We start from the raw sequence: 16,384 nt of genomic DNA on the forward strand, positions 1-16,384 counted from the left end.
AGGTCATCAAAAGCATAGAGGCCCTGAGGAGTGAATATTGATAGATTTTTATTTAACTGGCTTATAGACTGGATTTTTCTAGTTTGTTCATTTAGTACATACCTACAAGTATTCTGCTACAGGCATCTTCTAATCACTATGTTTAACTAAGTATTATTTTCTATGTGTTTGTATATAAATTGTTAATAAAATAACATTTGGTAAAAATGAAAGGTAGAAAATTAAAGCTATGCATATAGGTTCTCATGTTCATATATTAAAACAGAGAAAGGATAACATCCTGAAGTTATCAATTTTAGACACTTGATATATATGTAGTTAGTTAGTAAAGTCTAATGGAATGTTAAAAGAGGGACAGTATTTGTTACTGTAAGAGATATGCATTGAATGTTTAGACACTCAACTCAATCTTTATAATATGATATAGACTAGTTTGTATTTGATATTTTTTTTTTACTTTTATACTATACATTATAGTTTTCTTTCTACAAGATTATGAATTCCATCCAAGTAGCAATGTTAATAGGATGTTTTTTTTAATATGTCCCTACCTCGAAGAAGAGGGGGTATATTGCTTTGCACTTGTCGGTCCGTCGGTCCGTAGAACAAATGGTTTCCGAGTGATAACTCAAGAACCCTTAGGCCTAGGAACTTCAAACTTGGTATGGTGATTGGTCATGACCAGTAGATGACCCCTATTGATTTTGGGGTCAAGGGGTCAAAGGTCAAGGTCACATTGACCTTGTAAGCAAAAACGGTTTCCGATCAATAACTAAAGAACCCTTAAGCCTAGGAACTTCAAACTTGGTATGGTGATTGGTCATGATCAGTAGATGACCCCTATTGATTTTGGGGTCAAAGGTCAAGGTCACATTGACCTCTTAGGTAAAAACGGTTTCCGATCAATAACTAAAGAACCCATAGACCTAGGAACTTCAAACTTGGTATGGTGATTGGTCATGATGGGCAGATGACCCCTATTGATTTTGGGGTTAAGGGGTCAAAGGTCAAGGTCACATTGACCTTGTAGGTAAAAACGGTTTCTGATCAATAACTAAAGAACCCTTAGGCCTAGGGACTGCAAACTTGGTATGGTGATTGGTCATGATCAGTAGATGACCCCTATTAATTTTGGGGTCAAGGGGTCAAAGGTCAAGGTCACATTGACCTCTTAGGTAAAAATGGTTTCCGATTGATAACTCAAGAACCCTTAGGCCTAGGAACTTCAAACTTGGTATGGTGATTGATCATGACCAGCAGATGACCTCTTTTGATTTTGGGGTTAAGGGCTCAAAGGTCAAGGTCACATTGACCTTGCAGGTAAAAAACAGTTTCCGATCAATAACTTAAATCCCTTAGGCCTAGGAACTTCAAATTTGATATGGGGATTGGTCATGACCAGCAGATGACCCCTATTGATTTTTGGGTCAAGGGGTCAAAGGTCAAGGTCACATTGACCTTGTAGGTAAAAAGGGTTTCCGATCAATTAACTTAAGAATGCTTAGGCCTAGGAACTTCAAACTTTGTATGATGGTTGGTCGTGACAAGCAGATGACCCCTTTTGAATTTTGGGTCAAGGGGTCAAAGGTCAAGGTCACATTGACCTTGTAAGCAAACAACAGTTTCTGATCAATAACTAAAGAACGCTTAGACCTAGCAACTTCAAAACTTGGTAAAGTGATTGGTCATGACCAGGCAGATGACCCCTATTGATTTTGGGTCAAAGGTCAAGGTCACATTGGCCTTGTTGGTAAAAACGGTTTCCAATCAATAACTAAAAGAACGCTTAGGCCTAGAAACTTCAAACTTGGTATGATAATTGGTCATGGCCAGCAGATGACCCCATATTGATTTTGGGGTCAAGGGGTCAAAGATCAAGGTCACATTGACCTTGTAGGTAAAATCGGTTTCCGATCAATAACTAAAGAACGCCTAGGCCTAGGAACTTCAAACTTGGTATGATGATTGGTGATGACCAGTAGATGACCCCTATTGATTTTGGGGTCAAGGGGTCAATCTCATATTGACCCTGTACTTAATGTAGGTTTCTGACCAATAACTCAACAACTCGGGTTGCCTTGGTTGATATTTTTATATTGAACTAAAAATGCTTTTGGTAAACACATTTGAAGGTCTTATGTAATATAACAACTTGGCTGTTATTAATGAGGCCTACATGATTCATAAAATTTATGCATATATTATTTGGTAAGATTTGTAATAACTTAAATTGCTGCACACAACCTATGGGGTCACAATAATTATTACCTTGTGACTAGACATGACCGGAAGATACTAGATAACCCTTATTAATTGTTTGTTCACTGGGTCAGAAGTCATGCATAATAACCTGATCACATGACTAATTGACTGCTGATAGGGGCATACATGTTTTACAAACATATCTTGTTTTTAATGGAAACTGGGAATTAATAATGTAATGAGCATACATGTGTATCTTAGTATATGGATATAATGTGTAATTCTGTATTTAAAGACTTACGGTTATGATGGATGAGACTTGCATTTATATTTATAAATGATAGTACATGTTTTGATTAGTCTACAGGTTATAGGTGTTTATACCCAGTGTTAACTGGCTGAAAATAGTATCTATAATAGAGTTTATACATTATAGTTTTCTTTCTACTAGATTTTGAATTCCATCCATTAGTACCAATGTTGATGTTAGGATTTCATATCTATTTAATAGAAACTGGGAATTATTAATGTTATGTGCATACGTGTATATCTTAGTATATTGATATGATGAAACTTATAATATTTCTGTATTTAAAGAGTTACAGTTATGACATTATTAATAAAGGGATGAGACTTTCATTAAAGTTATAAATGATAATACATGTATTGATTGAAAATGTCCTTAAACTTGGATCAAGCAATATAATTGATAAAGTCTCAAAAAATCATATTCTGAATAGTAATTCTAATTTGTTTCTAACATGTGCATAGTTTGAAAAGGACAGCTTCTGTTATATCTATTTGTAATGGAGGGACACCGGTCTCAACCTCCAGGTCTCCAGAGTCAACCCAACAACAGACGTTTCATAGAGTAGATTGTTAATTGCCCTTGAATAAATTTGTGCACTAAATTTTAAAGTGGGTGATTTGTGCCACATGAAAACCAACAAAGTACAAAAAGTAACCGGGCGCCAGATGAAAACATGAAAATACAATCTACCACAAAGTGGTTCGTTTGTTGCATTTTCATGTTTTCGCCCGGTGCCCCTGGTGCAAAATACAAATCAGCCTTCATAAAATTTCTTATCATAGAAAAAAGGTTGTACAAAAAATATATATTGTACATGTATTAGTACAGTTATGTTCACTTTCCAATTGACCTGATATAAATAATGCCACAACCAATAACTGTCTAATCCTTTTTTAGTAAAAAAAAGTTATACAATATATAAATTGTTCTTTTTTATTAAGACTATGTATGTAAGGTCTTTGTTATCCCCCGCCGAACAAGTTCGGCGGGGGATATAGAAATAGTCTCCGTCCGTCCGTCTGTCCGACCTTCCGTCCTTCCGTCCTTCCGTCCGACATTTTTGTCCGGAGCATATCTCTAAAAGTATTTGAGTTATCAACTTGAAACTTCATCGGTGGATAGACGTCATTGAGGAGGAGTACAGTGCACAAGAATGATAACTCTACCCTGCATAATTTTTGAGTTATTGCCCTTTGTTATTTTTCAAAATTGATTTTTGTCCAGAGCATAACTCCAAAAGCCTATGAGATATCAACATGAAACTTCATAGGTGCATAGATCTCACTCAGGAGGTGTGCAGTGCACAAGAATGATAACTCTACCTTTCATAATTTTTGAGTTATTGCCCTTTGTTTATTTTTTTTTACTTAATTTTTCACCTGAGTGAAGCATAACTCAAAAAGTGTTTGAGATATCAACATGAAATGTCATAGGTGGATAGATCTTATGGAGGAGGAATGTTGTGTGCAAGAATGATAACTCTTCCTTTATAATTTTTGAGTTATTGCCCTTTGTTCTTTTTCATACTATTTTGTCCAGAGTTTATCTCAAAAAGTATTTGAGGTATCAACTTGAAACTTCATAGGTGGATGGATCTCAATTAAGGAGGAGTGCAGTGCACAAGAACGATAACTCTTACCTGCAATAATTTTTGAGTTATTGCCCTTTGTTATTTTTCAAAATTAAAATTTTTGTCCAGAGGCATTACTTCGTAAAAGCCTTTGAGATATCAAAATGAAACTTTATAGGTGCATAGATCTCACTCAGGGGGTGTGCAGTGCACAAGAATGATAACTCTACCTTTCATAATTTTTGAGTTATTGCCCTTTGTTATTTCTTTCATAATTTTTGAGTTATTGCCCTTTGTTATTTTTCATACCTAATTTTTCACCCGAGTGGAGCATAACTCAAAAGTGTTTGAGATGTCTACATGAAATGTCATAGGTGGATAGATTTTATTGAGGAGGAATGCTGTGCACAAGAATGATAACTCTTCCCTGTACATTTTTTGAGTTATTGCCCTTTGTTCTTTTTCATACTTTTTTGTCCAGACTTTATCTCAAAAAGTATTTGAGGTATCAACTTCTTGAAACTTCATAGGTGGATGGATCTCATTAAGGAGGAGTGCAGTGCACAAGAACGATAACTCTACCCTGCATAAATGTTTAGTTATTGCCCTTTTTTATTTTTCAAAATTAATTTTTGTCCAGAGCATAACTCAAAAAGCCTTTGAGATATCATTATGAAATTTCATAGGGGCATAGATCTAATTTAAGAGGTGTGCAGGGCACAAGAATGATAACTCTACCTTTTATAATTTTTGAGTTATTGCCCTTTGTTATTTTTCATACTTAATTTTCAATTCAATTTTTTCTCAAAAGTATTTGAGGTATCAACTTGAAACTTCATAGGTGGATAGATTTTACTGAGGAGGGATGCAGCACACAACAATGATAACCTACCCTGCATTATTTTTCAGTAATTGCCCTTTGTTATATTCAGCCATCAGTATTCACATAGGTTTCAAATCTGTAATCACTATAGCCATCAGTTTTCATTACCAAAAGACCTCCTAAAATGGAATTATTCTGCTCTACTACTTGTACATTCTTCCAATGAGCAAACACATTCGGCGGGGGATGGCCATGTTGACATGGCTCTTGTTCTTATTTGTTTAATTAAGAATTAATCTACTTGTTAATTTAAAAATCCAAAAGTATCTGTCACGGTTTAGAACTGTTCACTATTTAGGGGAGACAATGTGTAAGCGGCCAGATAGCTCAATCGCTATAGCCGCGGTACATTATTCTGTGGGTCACAGGTTCGAGTTAACCTGGAAGTTTTTCTCATCCCGTGACTGCAGATAACCCTGAGTTTAATTCACAATGCTCTGTAAACATCAGAAATTTCAGGACACAAATCAATATAGTGGGAAATATGTTGTGGTTAATAACTGTTTCATTATTAAAGATAAAATGTGTAGCCGTCCTGATAGCTCAGTTGGTTTCATTGAATGCCGCCTTTCCTTGTCGATCTTGTTTATCATATTTTCTGACAGTCATGGGTTCGAGTCATGGTCAGGCAGTTTCAGTCAGGGTTTAGAAATGGTTTTTCAACGGACACATGTTTGATTCATGTAGCAGAGTGTATTCAATTTGAAATGGACAAAGGCAGTATTGCATGATACTTTTAGATCTACATACAGTTGATCACACTATACTGCACATGATCTTCTGACCATTGGTCAATTGCGTTGAATATGATAAACAAGATCAACAAGGAAAGGCGGCGTTCAATGAACGCAACCCCCATACAACCCAGCAACAAGAACCAGTGGCAAGGAGCCCAAGCGGACCCCAAGCAAGTTTATAACACCCGATGTTGACCAAATTGTTGAGAATTGATAACCGTTCAAGTCACCGTTCAAGGGATATTGCACACTTATTCATTTTTTCCTCATGAACAAAATCAATACGAGTCTGCAATTGTCATGTTATTTGGTTGTTAGTAATGCTTCCAAGAAATTACCTTTCTTCTATATATTATTTCCTGTTTCGGCACCTTGTGACCTAAATTGTATTGGTGCGCCGCAAAACTAAACGAAACAAAAATCTTGAAACAAAGTGATCCCCGGGAGCATTTATCACAACAAAATTACATGAAAGTGAGTCAGTACATGACAGATAGTAGGCATTTTGATTTTTGTGTTGCTGAATATAAACGATAAACTATCGATTATTATACAAAAGCGTATACAAATGAATATCTATTCCATTCTTATATACAAATATAATAAAAGTGATAAAAAATATGTTGAACTGCATGTAGCATAGATGTTATTTTCCTCTTTGGATTTACGGCGCAGGAACACAATATAGGTCATATAGCACCAAACAGAAAATATGATTTTGGCTTACCACGAGTGATAAAAACTTACCGCAACACCAAGGGTCGAAACAACCTCATTTGCTATAGCTAAGAGATGCATAGACTCAAGTAATATATCCATTTAATCGCTTCTTATATTACGCAGGGATACACGATGTCAACAATTCGTATACATCAATCCTTAAAGGCAACCCCACAGAGGCAAGGGAGTTACTGACCTCATTTCAGTTTGTTGTGTTGTGCATTTGTATTGTAATAACGCGATTATCTTATCTGTTTTATAGGAGAATAATTCGAAAACTGAAAGAATGAAAAATTAAAATATTCAAAGCTATAACTATTCTGTGTCATTCATAGCATTGTTCTGACAAAAGCTTCAACCTGATATGCTACTATTTTTTGGTATCAATTTTTATCATGCAAGGTTGATATGGGCTTGAAGGGAGACATTTCTGCTCATATTAACCTAGCCTGATCAAATAATATCAAAGGATTTCAGGGCATACAATGTTTTGCCTGAGTGTGTGAAACTATTTAGCAGAAATGTTAACCATATAAGACAAATTACAGAGCGCAGGATTGACCTTTCTCAGGTCAAGGTCACATAGTCATTTTGTATCAACATCAACATTTTGTTTCCGCTCTTTATCCTTTGAATAGGAGGAAAGAAATTTAATTTTTTTTTGCATACATTAAAACGGTGTGCAGAACACAAATTTGAACTTCCTTAAATCAACATTGGGCCGGCCCGGGGATTAATTGATTTATATAGATTGATACAGGAGGTTTTGTGTCCAGTCTGGTTTACCCCAGTGTTCCCCAAAAAACGATTTGACCCTAGTACATCAAATGATTTGAATGTCTATTGGTTTTGCCACTCTGATATCTTGTTTCTGATCTTCTATTGAATGGGCATAGTCCATGACATGGCAAATATCGGATTTAGTTGGGTCATATATATATATATATCTAATTTTCGTTGACTTGAATTTAATTTATTTATCAGGCAGAAGCATTTTCATAAATAGTTAATTATTTTGGGCACCATCAGTACTAACATAAAATACAGTAAGAACATTTTAACTGCTTCCCAAAAACTCAAATACAATTTTGCCAGGATGGTTTGTAAGGTAGCAAAGTGTCCAACTCGAAAATGAAAAACAGTTATTCCCAAAAACAACAGTTGTAAAACATGAGAAACCATTTTTAAATTAGTTTCGCAAGTTTATACATGTAGACTGTTTCATCACAACATTCAACAAAACCAATAACTTCACATTCATGTCTTAGCTAAATATCTTCTTGAATTGTCATTTCATAAGAAAAATCCACCCTCTTATCCGTCTGTATTTAATAACCTTTTATGGCCTCGGACAGCATCCATTTTAAGTTATTTTTGGAAGAAATCAACTTTTTTTTTGTATCTCTGAATTTGTCTTTGAGATGGCAAGAGAAGAAAGCACTTCTTGAAAAGTCTTGATATGTCTGTGGTGATCGAGAATATAGTGGTTTACACAAACGGTTGATCTGTGGATCCCATTTATTATGTTTTTCAGTTGGGCATATTTTCATCTTTTTTTTAATTTTCTCTAATACATGTAGCATGTCTTTGTTGTCTTCTGTTGATAAGGAAATCAAATTTTCATCTTTATATGTTATTGACTCACAAGATCCTTTAGCAATAGGTCAAGCTTGTTAAGTTTTGTCTTTATATTTTAAACCAATACATTATTTTGTAAACCCTGTCCAGAAAGTTTTTTTCTTAATTTTTCACTTTAATGTTGAAAAAATCTCATGCTGAATAGCTCTTCTGTGCTAGTAAATTGACTTTTCAATTTTCTTTCTGGGTCGAAAAAATATAGGCAGTCAATTTCACAGCAAACTACACTTTCTTGCAACCTGCAGAGTAAAAATAGAAATAGTGTTATATCAGACTTTCCAGCAGTAACTTGAAATCAGCTATGAAGTGTATAAATAGGAAACATTAAGTTGATTTTGTCAATATATGATTCAAATATTAAAGATCTGGTATCATATAATGTGATAATCAAGTCATATATTGCTACTTTGGTTCCATACATTGATAAATAGGTTTCATCAATTGTAAAAATGAATTGATATATTGAAAATTCAGTTTCATATCAGGACATCTTGTTCCATATATGGCTACTTTGGTACAATATATTGAAAAATTGGTATCATATAATGTGATAACCAACTTATATATTTCTACTTTGGTTTCATAAATTGATAAATTGGTTTCATATATTGTAAAATGATTTAATATATTAATAATTCGGTTTAATATCAGGACATCAGGTTCCATATATGGCTACATTGATAACATATATTGAAGATGGTATCATATGATGTGATAACAAACTTATATATTTCTACTTTGGTTTCATAAATTGATAAATTGGTTTCACATATTGAAGAATGAATTAATATATTGATAATTCGGTTTCATATAAAGATATCTGATTCCATACATGGCTACTTTGGTACCATATATCGAAGAACTGGAATCAACTTAAAATATATTGCTACCTCGGTTTCATACGCTGACGGTATGGTTCTGTGGATTAATATAATGGATTCTGGTAAAATAAGAAGGTGTTTTACATTCATATATAGTCGAAGTGATCCAAATGGTTACATAAATTGAAAAAGAACAATATCAAACAGCCATGGCTTTCCATAAATTTATTTGTAAAAAGGGAATTATATGCACTTGTAATGTGGAGTATTGAATGGCATAGTCACGCATATGAAGAAATATGCTCAATAAGTAATGCGGTTCCCTATTTTTGAAATGATTTGTATAATTTCATTTATTATTAGTTACTTAAGGCCTATTATGTCTAAGAAATTCTAGTAATATGATTTCTCGTGTAATCTTTTGAAAGTTTTCAAAGAAATACTCATTTGCTATATACATGGACTAATTTTTGTAACAGTATAGCTGTGATGGCAATCATTATAATTAGTGAAAAAGTATTTTGTATGGAAGTCAAATGATATTTTCTTCAAAACAATAACATTGTATTGGACCCCTTATTGAAAAGATATAGAATTAATATCGGACACTTTCTTGTTTCCTTTTGTAAACCATTCATTGATGAAGTATTGGTAAAGATATTTTATGTTTTGGTACTTAAGGTGTGTGTCAAACACTAAACATTGTGATAAGGATTACTAGTAATTGTGTAAACTTAAATACAAATGCTTGATGGATAATTTCTTTCAAAATTGGAGGTTCGGGGGCTTCAATGACATAGTTGAAAATGTTGTTGACACAAAGTTCTTGAGCCTAATTCCCTGTGATTTTCGAATCCGGCCGGGGCCTTTTATGTGGAAAAGCTATATAACTAGCTTAAAGAAGGGGCACCTCACTTCTTCCCCAACAAAAAATTGAAAAGAAAATGTGGTTCCTATAATAATATTATTGTAATACGATATTATAAGGATCTTACAGCGGCTGCTGTTTACACTGGTGGTAGAAAAACGTGTCTTAGAAAAAAGAATGTGGTTCATATATAGTATTGTAGTGCAATATTATAACGATCTTACAACGGGTAACTGTTTACAGTGGTAACGAGGCTAGAGCTTCCGCTAAACAGTTGTCCAAAAGCTAGATGTTCCTGTCTGTTTCGACAGCCGGTGTTTTATTGTTTTCTTAACTATATTTCGAAGTAACAAAACCTTTTTTTTCATTTAGCACTTTTTTCTTATAATAGTGTGCGAATTTACATCTTCATTCATAACGTAACAATGCCGTCCTAAGAACGCAATAAATTCTTAAAAGGCGCATGAGAATGATGTCATTTAAAACACCCGACATGTCTAACATGGGTGTGTAAGACACGTTTTTCTAACAACGATGTAAACAGTTGCTAATCCTACCTTATATGCAAGAACACTTACTCACATGAACTGTGCAATAAGTACAATGCAAATTATAGACAAAATCATTGACGAGTAACAAATAATGAGAGCTTAAACACAAGGTGTGCACTATTGAAGCTTTCCTTATTATGATTATAAAGCTTTTTTGAACTTAGTTGCGTCATATATGAATTGACCTTTCAACTGTTTTCAATTTGAGGCAAATTGGCTGACATACTGTCAAATAGCTACCTTGAAATAATACATACTCAAAGACAATGTGAACACATGGTGTTGTTATGGAGCACATGTCCACATATGAAGCAATAAATGAAATTTTATAGAGTGTTTTTACTTTGTTTCAGATCCTATGAGTTCAGCTCCAACCTAATAATTGCACATTAATTGATATGTAAATTTTCAACTTTCAGATATTCATTTTTTGACAGATGATGAAGAACATGTCCACATATTGACCTCTTTGTTTATTTTGACAGATGCATGGTCCTTTACTCTGTTGCCAATCCTCACATATATATAATATTATAATTCAAACATCGTTATGTGAAATCATTCGGGATTTTAGGTAGGTGTACAAAGTTTCATTAGAACATATTCTCATCTACCCTTTCAATTGTGTTCAGGTGGAGACAGTGTTTTAAGTCTATTCTAATGAACAAAATAATTGAATTTAAACTTTATTTATAATGCTTTACAATTTATTACCATGTAACTATATGATATGTGGTATCTACTCCCACGTTTAATTACGGCAAATAAAAGTAAACAGCAGTTATCATTTCCGGTATTGGATAGTTGGTAAGAACGAAGTTCAACAAAAAAATAGTAATTAAGCAAACCGAAAGTGGGATAACTCGTATCGAACTTTGCGGCAAATGGCGGATTTTACTTATTATAATTTCTTGATCGGACCAAGGACTTCTGTTTTCCAGTACCGCCCATGAACATCCACAATCAAACCGAGCCTGAAACATTTTCATTTTTCAATGTTGGGCTTTCTTAAGAGATTTTGTATTTCTCTATTTTACAATATCTTAGTTATTTGGCATGTATAATTACATAGAAGAACCCTGCAATTATTAAACAAAATAAAACTGATTTTAAAAAATGGTTGTGCTCAGTGGGTTGGTAGGGGAATGGGTAGGTCTCACACAGTTTTCATGTACTCAGATTTATTTACTATACATGTTTTAAAAGTCTTTTCCTCAGAAGTAAAACATGCATAGCATACATTTTTAGCATGTATCATCACTTTGTAAAAGTAGAATTATCAGTTATCAGAAAATTATTTGTAAGCCTAGCATTTTGATTTTTGCTTCTGCTTTCGAATTTCTTGTATGGCATTATTTTTATGTTTGTTATTTTTTTGTTTTGTTTTGAAAACCAAAATTATTGTTGTTTTCAGGCAGTATATATACTCTGTGACAAATGTAAAATCACCACCTTGTTCTTCAAAAAATTCGCTTTTTAAGGGCATGATTGGTAAAACTTTTGGGGCTTTGTTCTCCACAGCTTTCTATATAATGGTCACTAAGTATTCATGTGACAAGAAGATAGCGTTTTGGCATGTTATAATTGAAATAAAACATGTTGAGGATTACTTTAAATGTTATTCACTTACAACAAATTTGCATTCGGGTGTATTTTGCCACGCCTATGCAGTGCTCTTTAGATATGTGTTTCTCTCACAAAAGAAGCCAAGCCCTACACAAAAGCTTTTAAAATGTAAATAAATTACAAGGTATATTTTAACGCATGATAAGAAATCCGATCAAACAAAATTCAATAATAAAATTTTCTTATCAAAAACTTAGAGGGTAAATTTTTACAATATATTTTTTATATATCTGAATTTTCTTTTATTTTAGTCCGTTAAAATTCCATATAAATTGGCACTGGTTTAAGTTGCTGGACAGATTTGTCATTCTTCACAATGTGAGAATGGTTGGCTATTTAATGTTACTATCTGCATTTGTAAGTTAATGTCTGAAATAAAAAAAACGAAAACGTAAATTATTATTATTTTTAATTATTTAAATGATTTTTATATTCAATTATGCAATGGTGGTTGCCATTTAGACAAAATATACAAAGAAGGGGTGTGGCAAAATTAGAAAATAAAGATATATGGATGTTAAAGTTAATGTTTGAACATTCGTGTATTGTCATACTATTGAGAAAAGAATAAAAGTAGTGCAAACAGTGCCAATTTGGATCTGTTGCTCGCAATTTAAATTGTTGTAAAAGCAATACATCATACGGCGCTTTTACATTTGTAATGATGTTGTAATAAGGTTAACAAATCGAACTCTTTAAAACCTTATGATTAAAAACTAAGACATTTGCAAATTATTCACTGCTGAAGCCCGGATACAAATAACTTCACAAAATGAAAACTAATTATCATTTTCTGTAACAAAAAAACAACTTCTTTTCTGTGAATAAATGACATTGTCTTGCATATTTTATAATGAAGGAATTCTGATTAGTACTGTATCGTTTTTGTCTTTCGTTCTATCTGCCTGCCTCTTTTATAACTCTTCCCTAATTAAGCTGTCGGTATTGAAGAAAAGTAATTGTTTGACTAGAAGCCTTTGAGTTAACTAAATCAATGATATGGCCTTTGGCTTAGTGTTGTTAATGTTCCATTCCCGTCAAATAAATTCTTGATGACAATTATGTTTCCAATAAATGATGGTTAATTGCTCAATTAACTTAAAAGGGTAGTGTTTTCTTTCTAATCTTTTATTGTTCCTTAAAGCGAGTTAAATTATCGCACATATAAAACTTCAATTTAGTTATATAGATTTACGTGAAATTGCGTCGGTTACAAACAGCTTAAGAAGAACGTGAGCATTTATACATCGTCATTACGTATGATATAGTAACAAGCACCGCACATTGAAATTGTCATCACGCTTGCAAAATTAATATGAAAAATCATTATCGTAGCAGAAATAAATACATTAGTGTATTGATGTAACAACACGATCGTCTAAAGAGAAACAGACGATTTATTGAATTCATAACTGAAGAAATGTGATAGCGAATACCGATCGAAGACGTTTATCTTTTAAGTGTCGTTATATAAACATTTTGTAGTCTGGCGTTTTTTTACCTTAACACTGTAAAAGACATTTATTTTACAACACTCTAGATGACATTAGAATTTATACCAAACAAGATATGACTGAAACCACTCTGTCGCCATAGCACGATTATAATACGTGTTTTTCAATACACAGTACTAATGCTATTTACAAATGTCGTTAAAGCTGATATGACTGAATGAATGGAACAAAAAAAAACTTTTGCATTACACTATTTTGCAAGTGCATACGTTTATATCATCATATTTTGACACAAAGCTTTATTATATGTATCAAATAACACTGGTCCTTAATGTATAGAAGTAAAGGTTAGAGATGGGCTCTTGCAAGCAATGAAAACAATATATTTAAACTACAGGAAAATTGCAAATTCGGTTTGATTTAGTGTGTTCATGAGGGATAATAGAAAACGCGACGTCGTCATGCCCTAGCACCATCTTAAAAGATATAAGTCCGGAAAAAGTTATGATACAGGAACAAACTATTTTAAATACATTCAAAGTGAATTGCTGAATGAATATTTTCCGAAAATCAATCATCATCATGGTTATTATTATCATTATTATTATTATTATTATTATTATTTGTGGGCTAAACTAGAACTTAAATTAAATCATAACTCTTTAGACTTTTAAAGCCCTGTTGCATGTAATTATGTAAAATTATCATTGTTTTATGTTACGTACACTTGACATTACTATCAGGTGTGTATTACATGTTTGATTTAAGCAACAAATTATTCAGGTGGATATTGGACATTGCTTAGATAGATTTTTCTAATGACGAACACACACTAGTATATCATCTTTAAGGAATATTTATTTTCTTGAACAATTATTCCAATAACATAATTTTATAGGGAATTAAACACGCTTATCCGTTCGTAAATGATGTTATACTGTATTTAACTGAAATTATTATTGTTTCTTTAATGTTGTCGTACGAAATATATTGTTGATCTATTGTGTCTGTCTGCTTTTGTTATTTTGTCTGTGAGTAGCCTGCCTGAGTTCATGTAAACTTAAGAAACATTTGCTTCTGATAAAACAATAGAAGTAACAACTGCATAATTTGAATTCTACAATAAATCACATGTTAAAAAGTATACCTCTTCATTGTGTTAATTACTTATGTTCACATCTTATAATAAACGCACCTTTGATTAATGCAGCTAAAATGGTCGAAATAATTACACATTAAGAACTCTGTCTGTAAAAAGTTTAATTACGGATATGAAAGAAAATTGGATATTTAGCATTTCACATAATTAATAAAGTTTATTTCGAATAGTTTGATTATTTATTTTGGAAACTTTTCAAAGTGGTATCAGTGTTGATATTTCGCTTTAATTATACTTTGTGTTTTGAAATTCTCATGTGCAGTCTTTTGAAAGAAATAAAAACAATAATAAAGAATAAATCAACAACTGTCATTTCTTTCAGCAGAAAATTAATCACTGACCTGTATTGACTCTCCTTCTTCTCAAAGGCGCTTTTGATGACATTTACGTAGTTCTTATAGTTACACACCGTTAAGTAAAATAATTGCTAATATCTTGCTCATGAACAGTTATATTAGAAATGAGTCAACCCTAGTTCATTCGTGTCCTTTTATTTATTTTAATGTGTTTATAAAGCTTTAACTGTAATGCCTGTATTTTACATGTTTTTATTTGAATTAAGGCAATAAATTGTTGGGAAAAAAGATGTTTGTATATTTCCTTTTGTGCGTTATGGTTACAAGACTATTTACAGATAGCAACATATACAAAAACATATTATGTTTAAACTTACAATTCTTTCGATGATAGACCATAAGATAATGGAAACCCTATTAACCATTAATATGCAGTTAATTAAATTATAATTTTATAAATTAATTATAAAACCTTTAATAAATATAATAGATGTTAAACTAGATAAGCGTTTTAAAGCGGGATTTTCACTTGATATTTCAACTTATCGTAATATAATTAGTAAGTTAAAAAGTTACTTAAGCAACCGAATCATAAAGTTTTTAAGTTTCTTATGTATATATCAAAATGTTATGTTATGTTAATATCCATTCCCTGAAATGTACATATGATGTTAAAAATACACTTAAATATTTATGAACTTATGTTGAATTATGCCCTAAAATATTTATAACGGGAAACTGACAGATACGGTTAGTTCAAGTTCATGGAATGTAATGAAGGATGCAACATCGCGCATGTGCTATTATACGGGATAAGTGGTATAAATACTTCTTTACAAAAATACTTGAATCATTTACTGTAACATATGATGAGGATGAGAAGAAATAAACAAACACATACAATAACACCGCAATACTTAACATCTACTGTTGCGAGTAATAAGAAAATCGTGAAAGTGTGATTCCTTTAGACCAATCAAAACATAAATAAATATGTTGAAATTAAAGACAGATTTTTTTGCGTCTAATTATTCTCACTTTACTGTGAAACATCATTAACACTCCCTGTCATATTCGTGTTGTTTCTTAATTTTGAGAGCTATAAGGAATAATCATGTCTGTTTGTAGGTCGAACTTCCAATTACTAATGATACACGTTATGATGAACGTTATTAAAGATATTTGAACAGGTTCATTTATACACAGAAGAAAATATTTATTGTATCTGAAAACTTTTTCTGTAAGAATGTAGCGTTTCTATCTTTGAATTACATTAAAAGTAAACATCTGACATTTTAACGCTGAGTTGTGTTTCATCGATTTAACTTACATTTCTTTGTAACATTTTACTGTTATTTTATGTGAGTAATTAAAATTAACATGTGTTTTATTGGCCTTACCAACTGTATATGCATTAAATATTAATGATTTGATGTCTCAATAATTCCAGGTTAAAAAAACAATAAACGAGTTTTATCGCTTATAACTAGCAGTAACATCAGCATTTCAATCAAAAGAAACATTGATGTTCTCTTGTTCTGGCATGCGG

This window comes from Ruditapes philippinarum, unplaced genomic scaffold (genome assembly GCF_026571515.1).
Source record: "Ruditapes philippinarum isolate M1 unplaced genomic scaffold, ASM2657151v2 ctg2300_1_1_1_1, whole genome shotgun sequence".
NCBI lineage: Eukaryota > Metazoa > Mollusca > Bivalvia > Venerida > Veneridae > Ruditapes > Ruditapes philippinarum.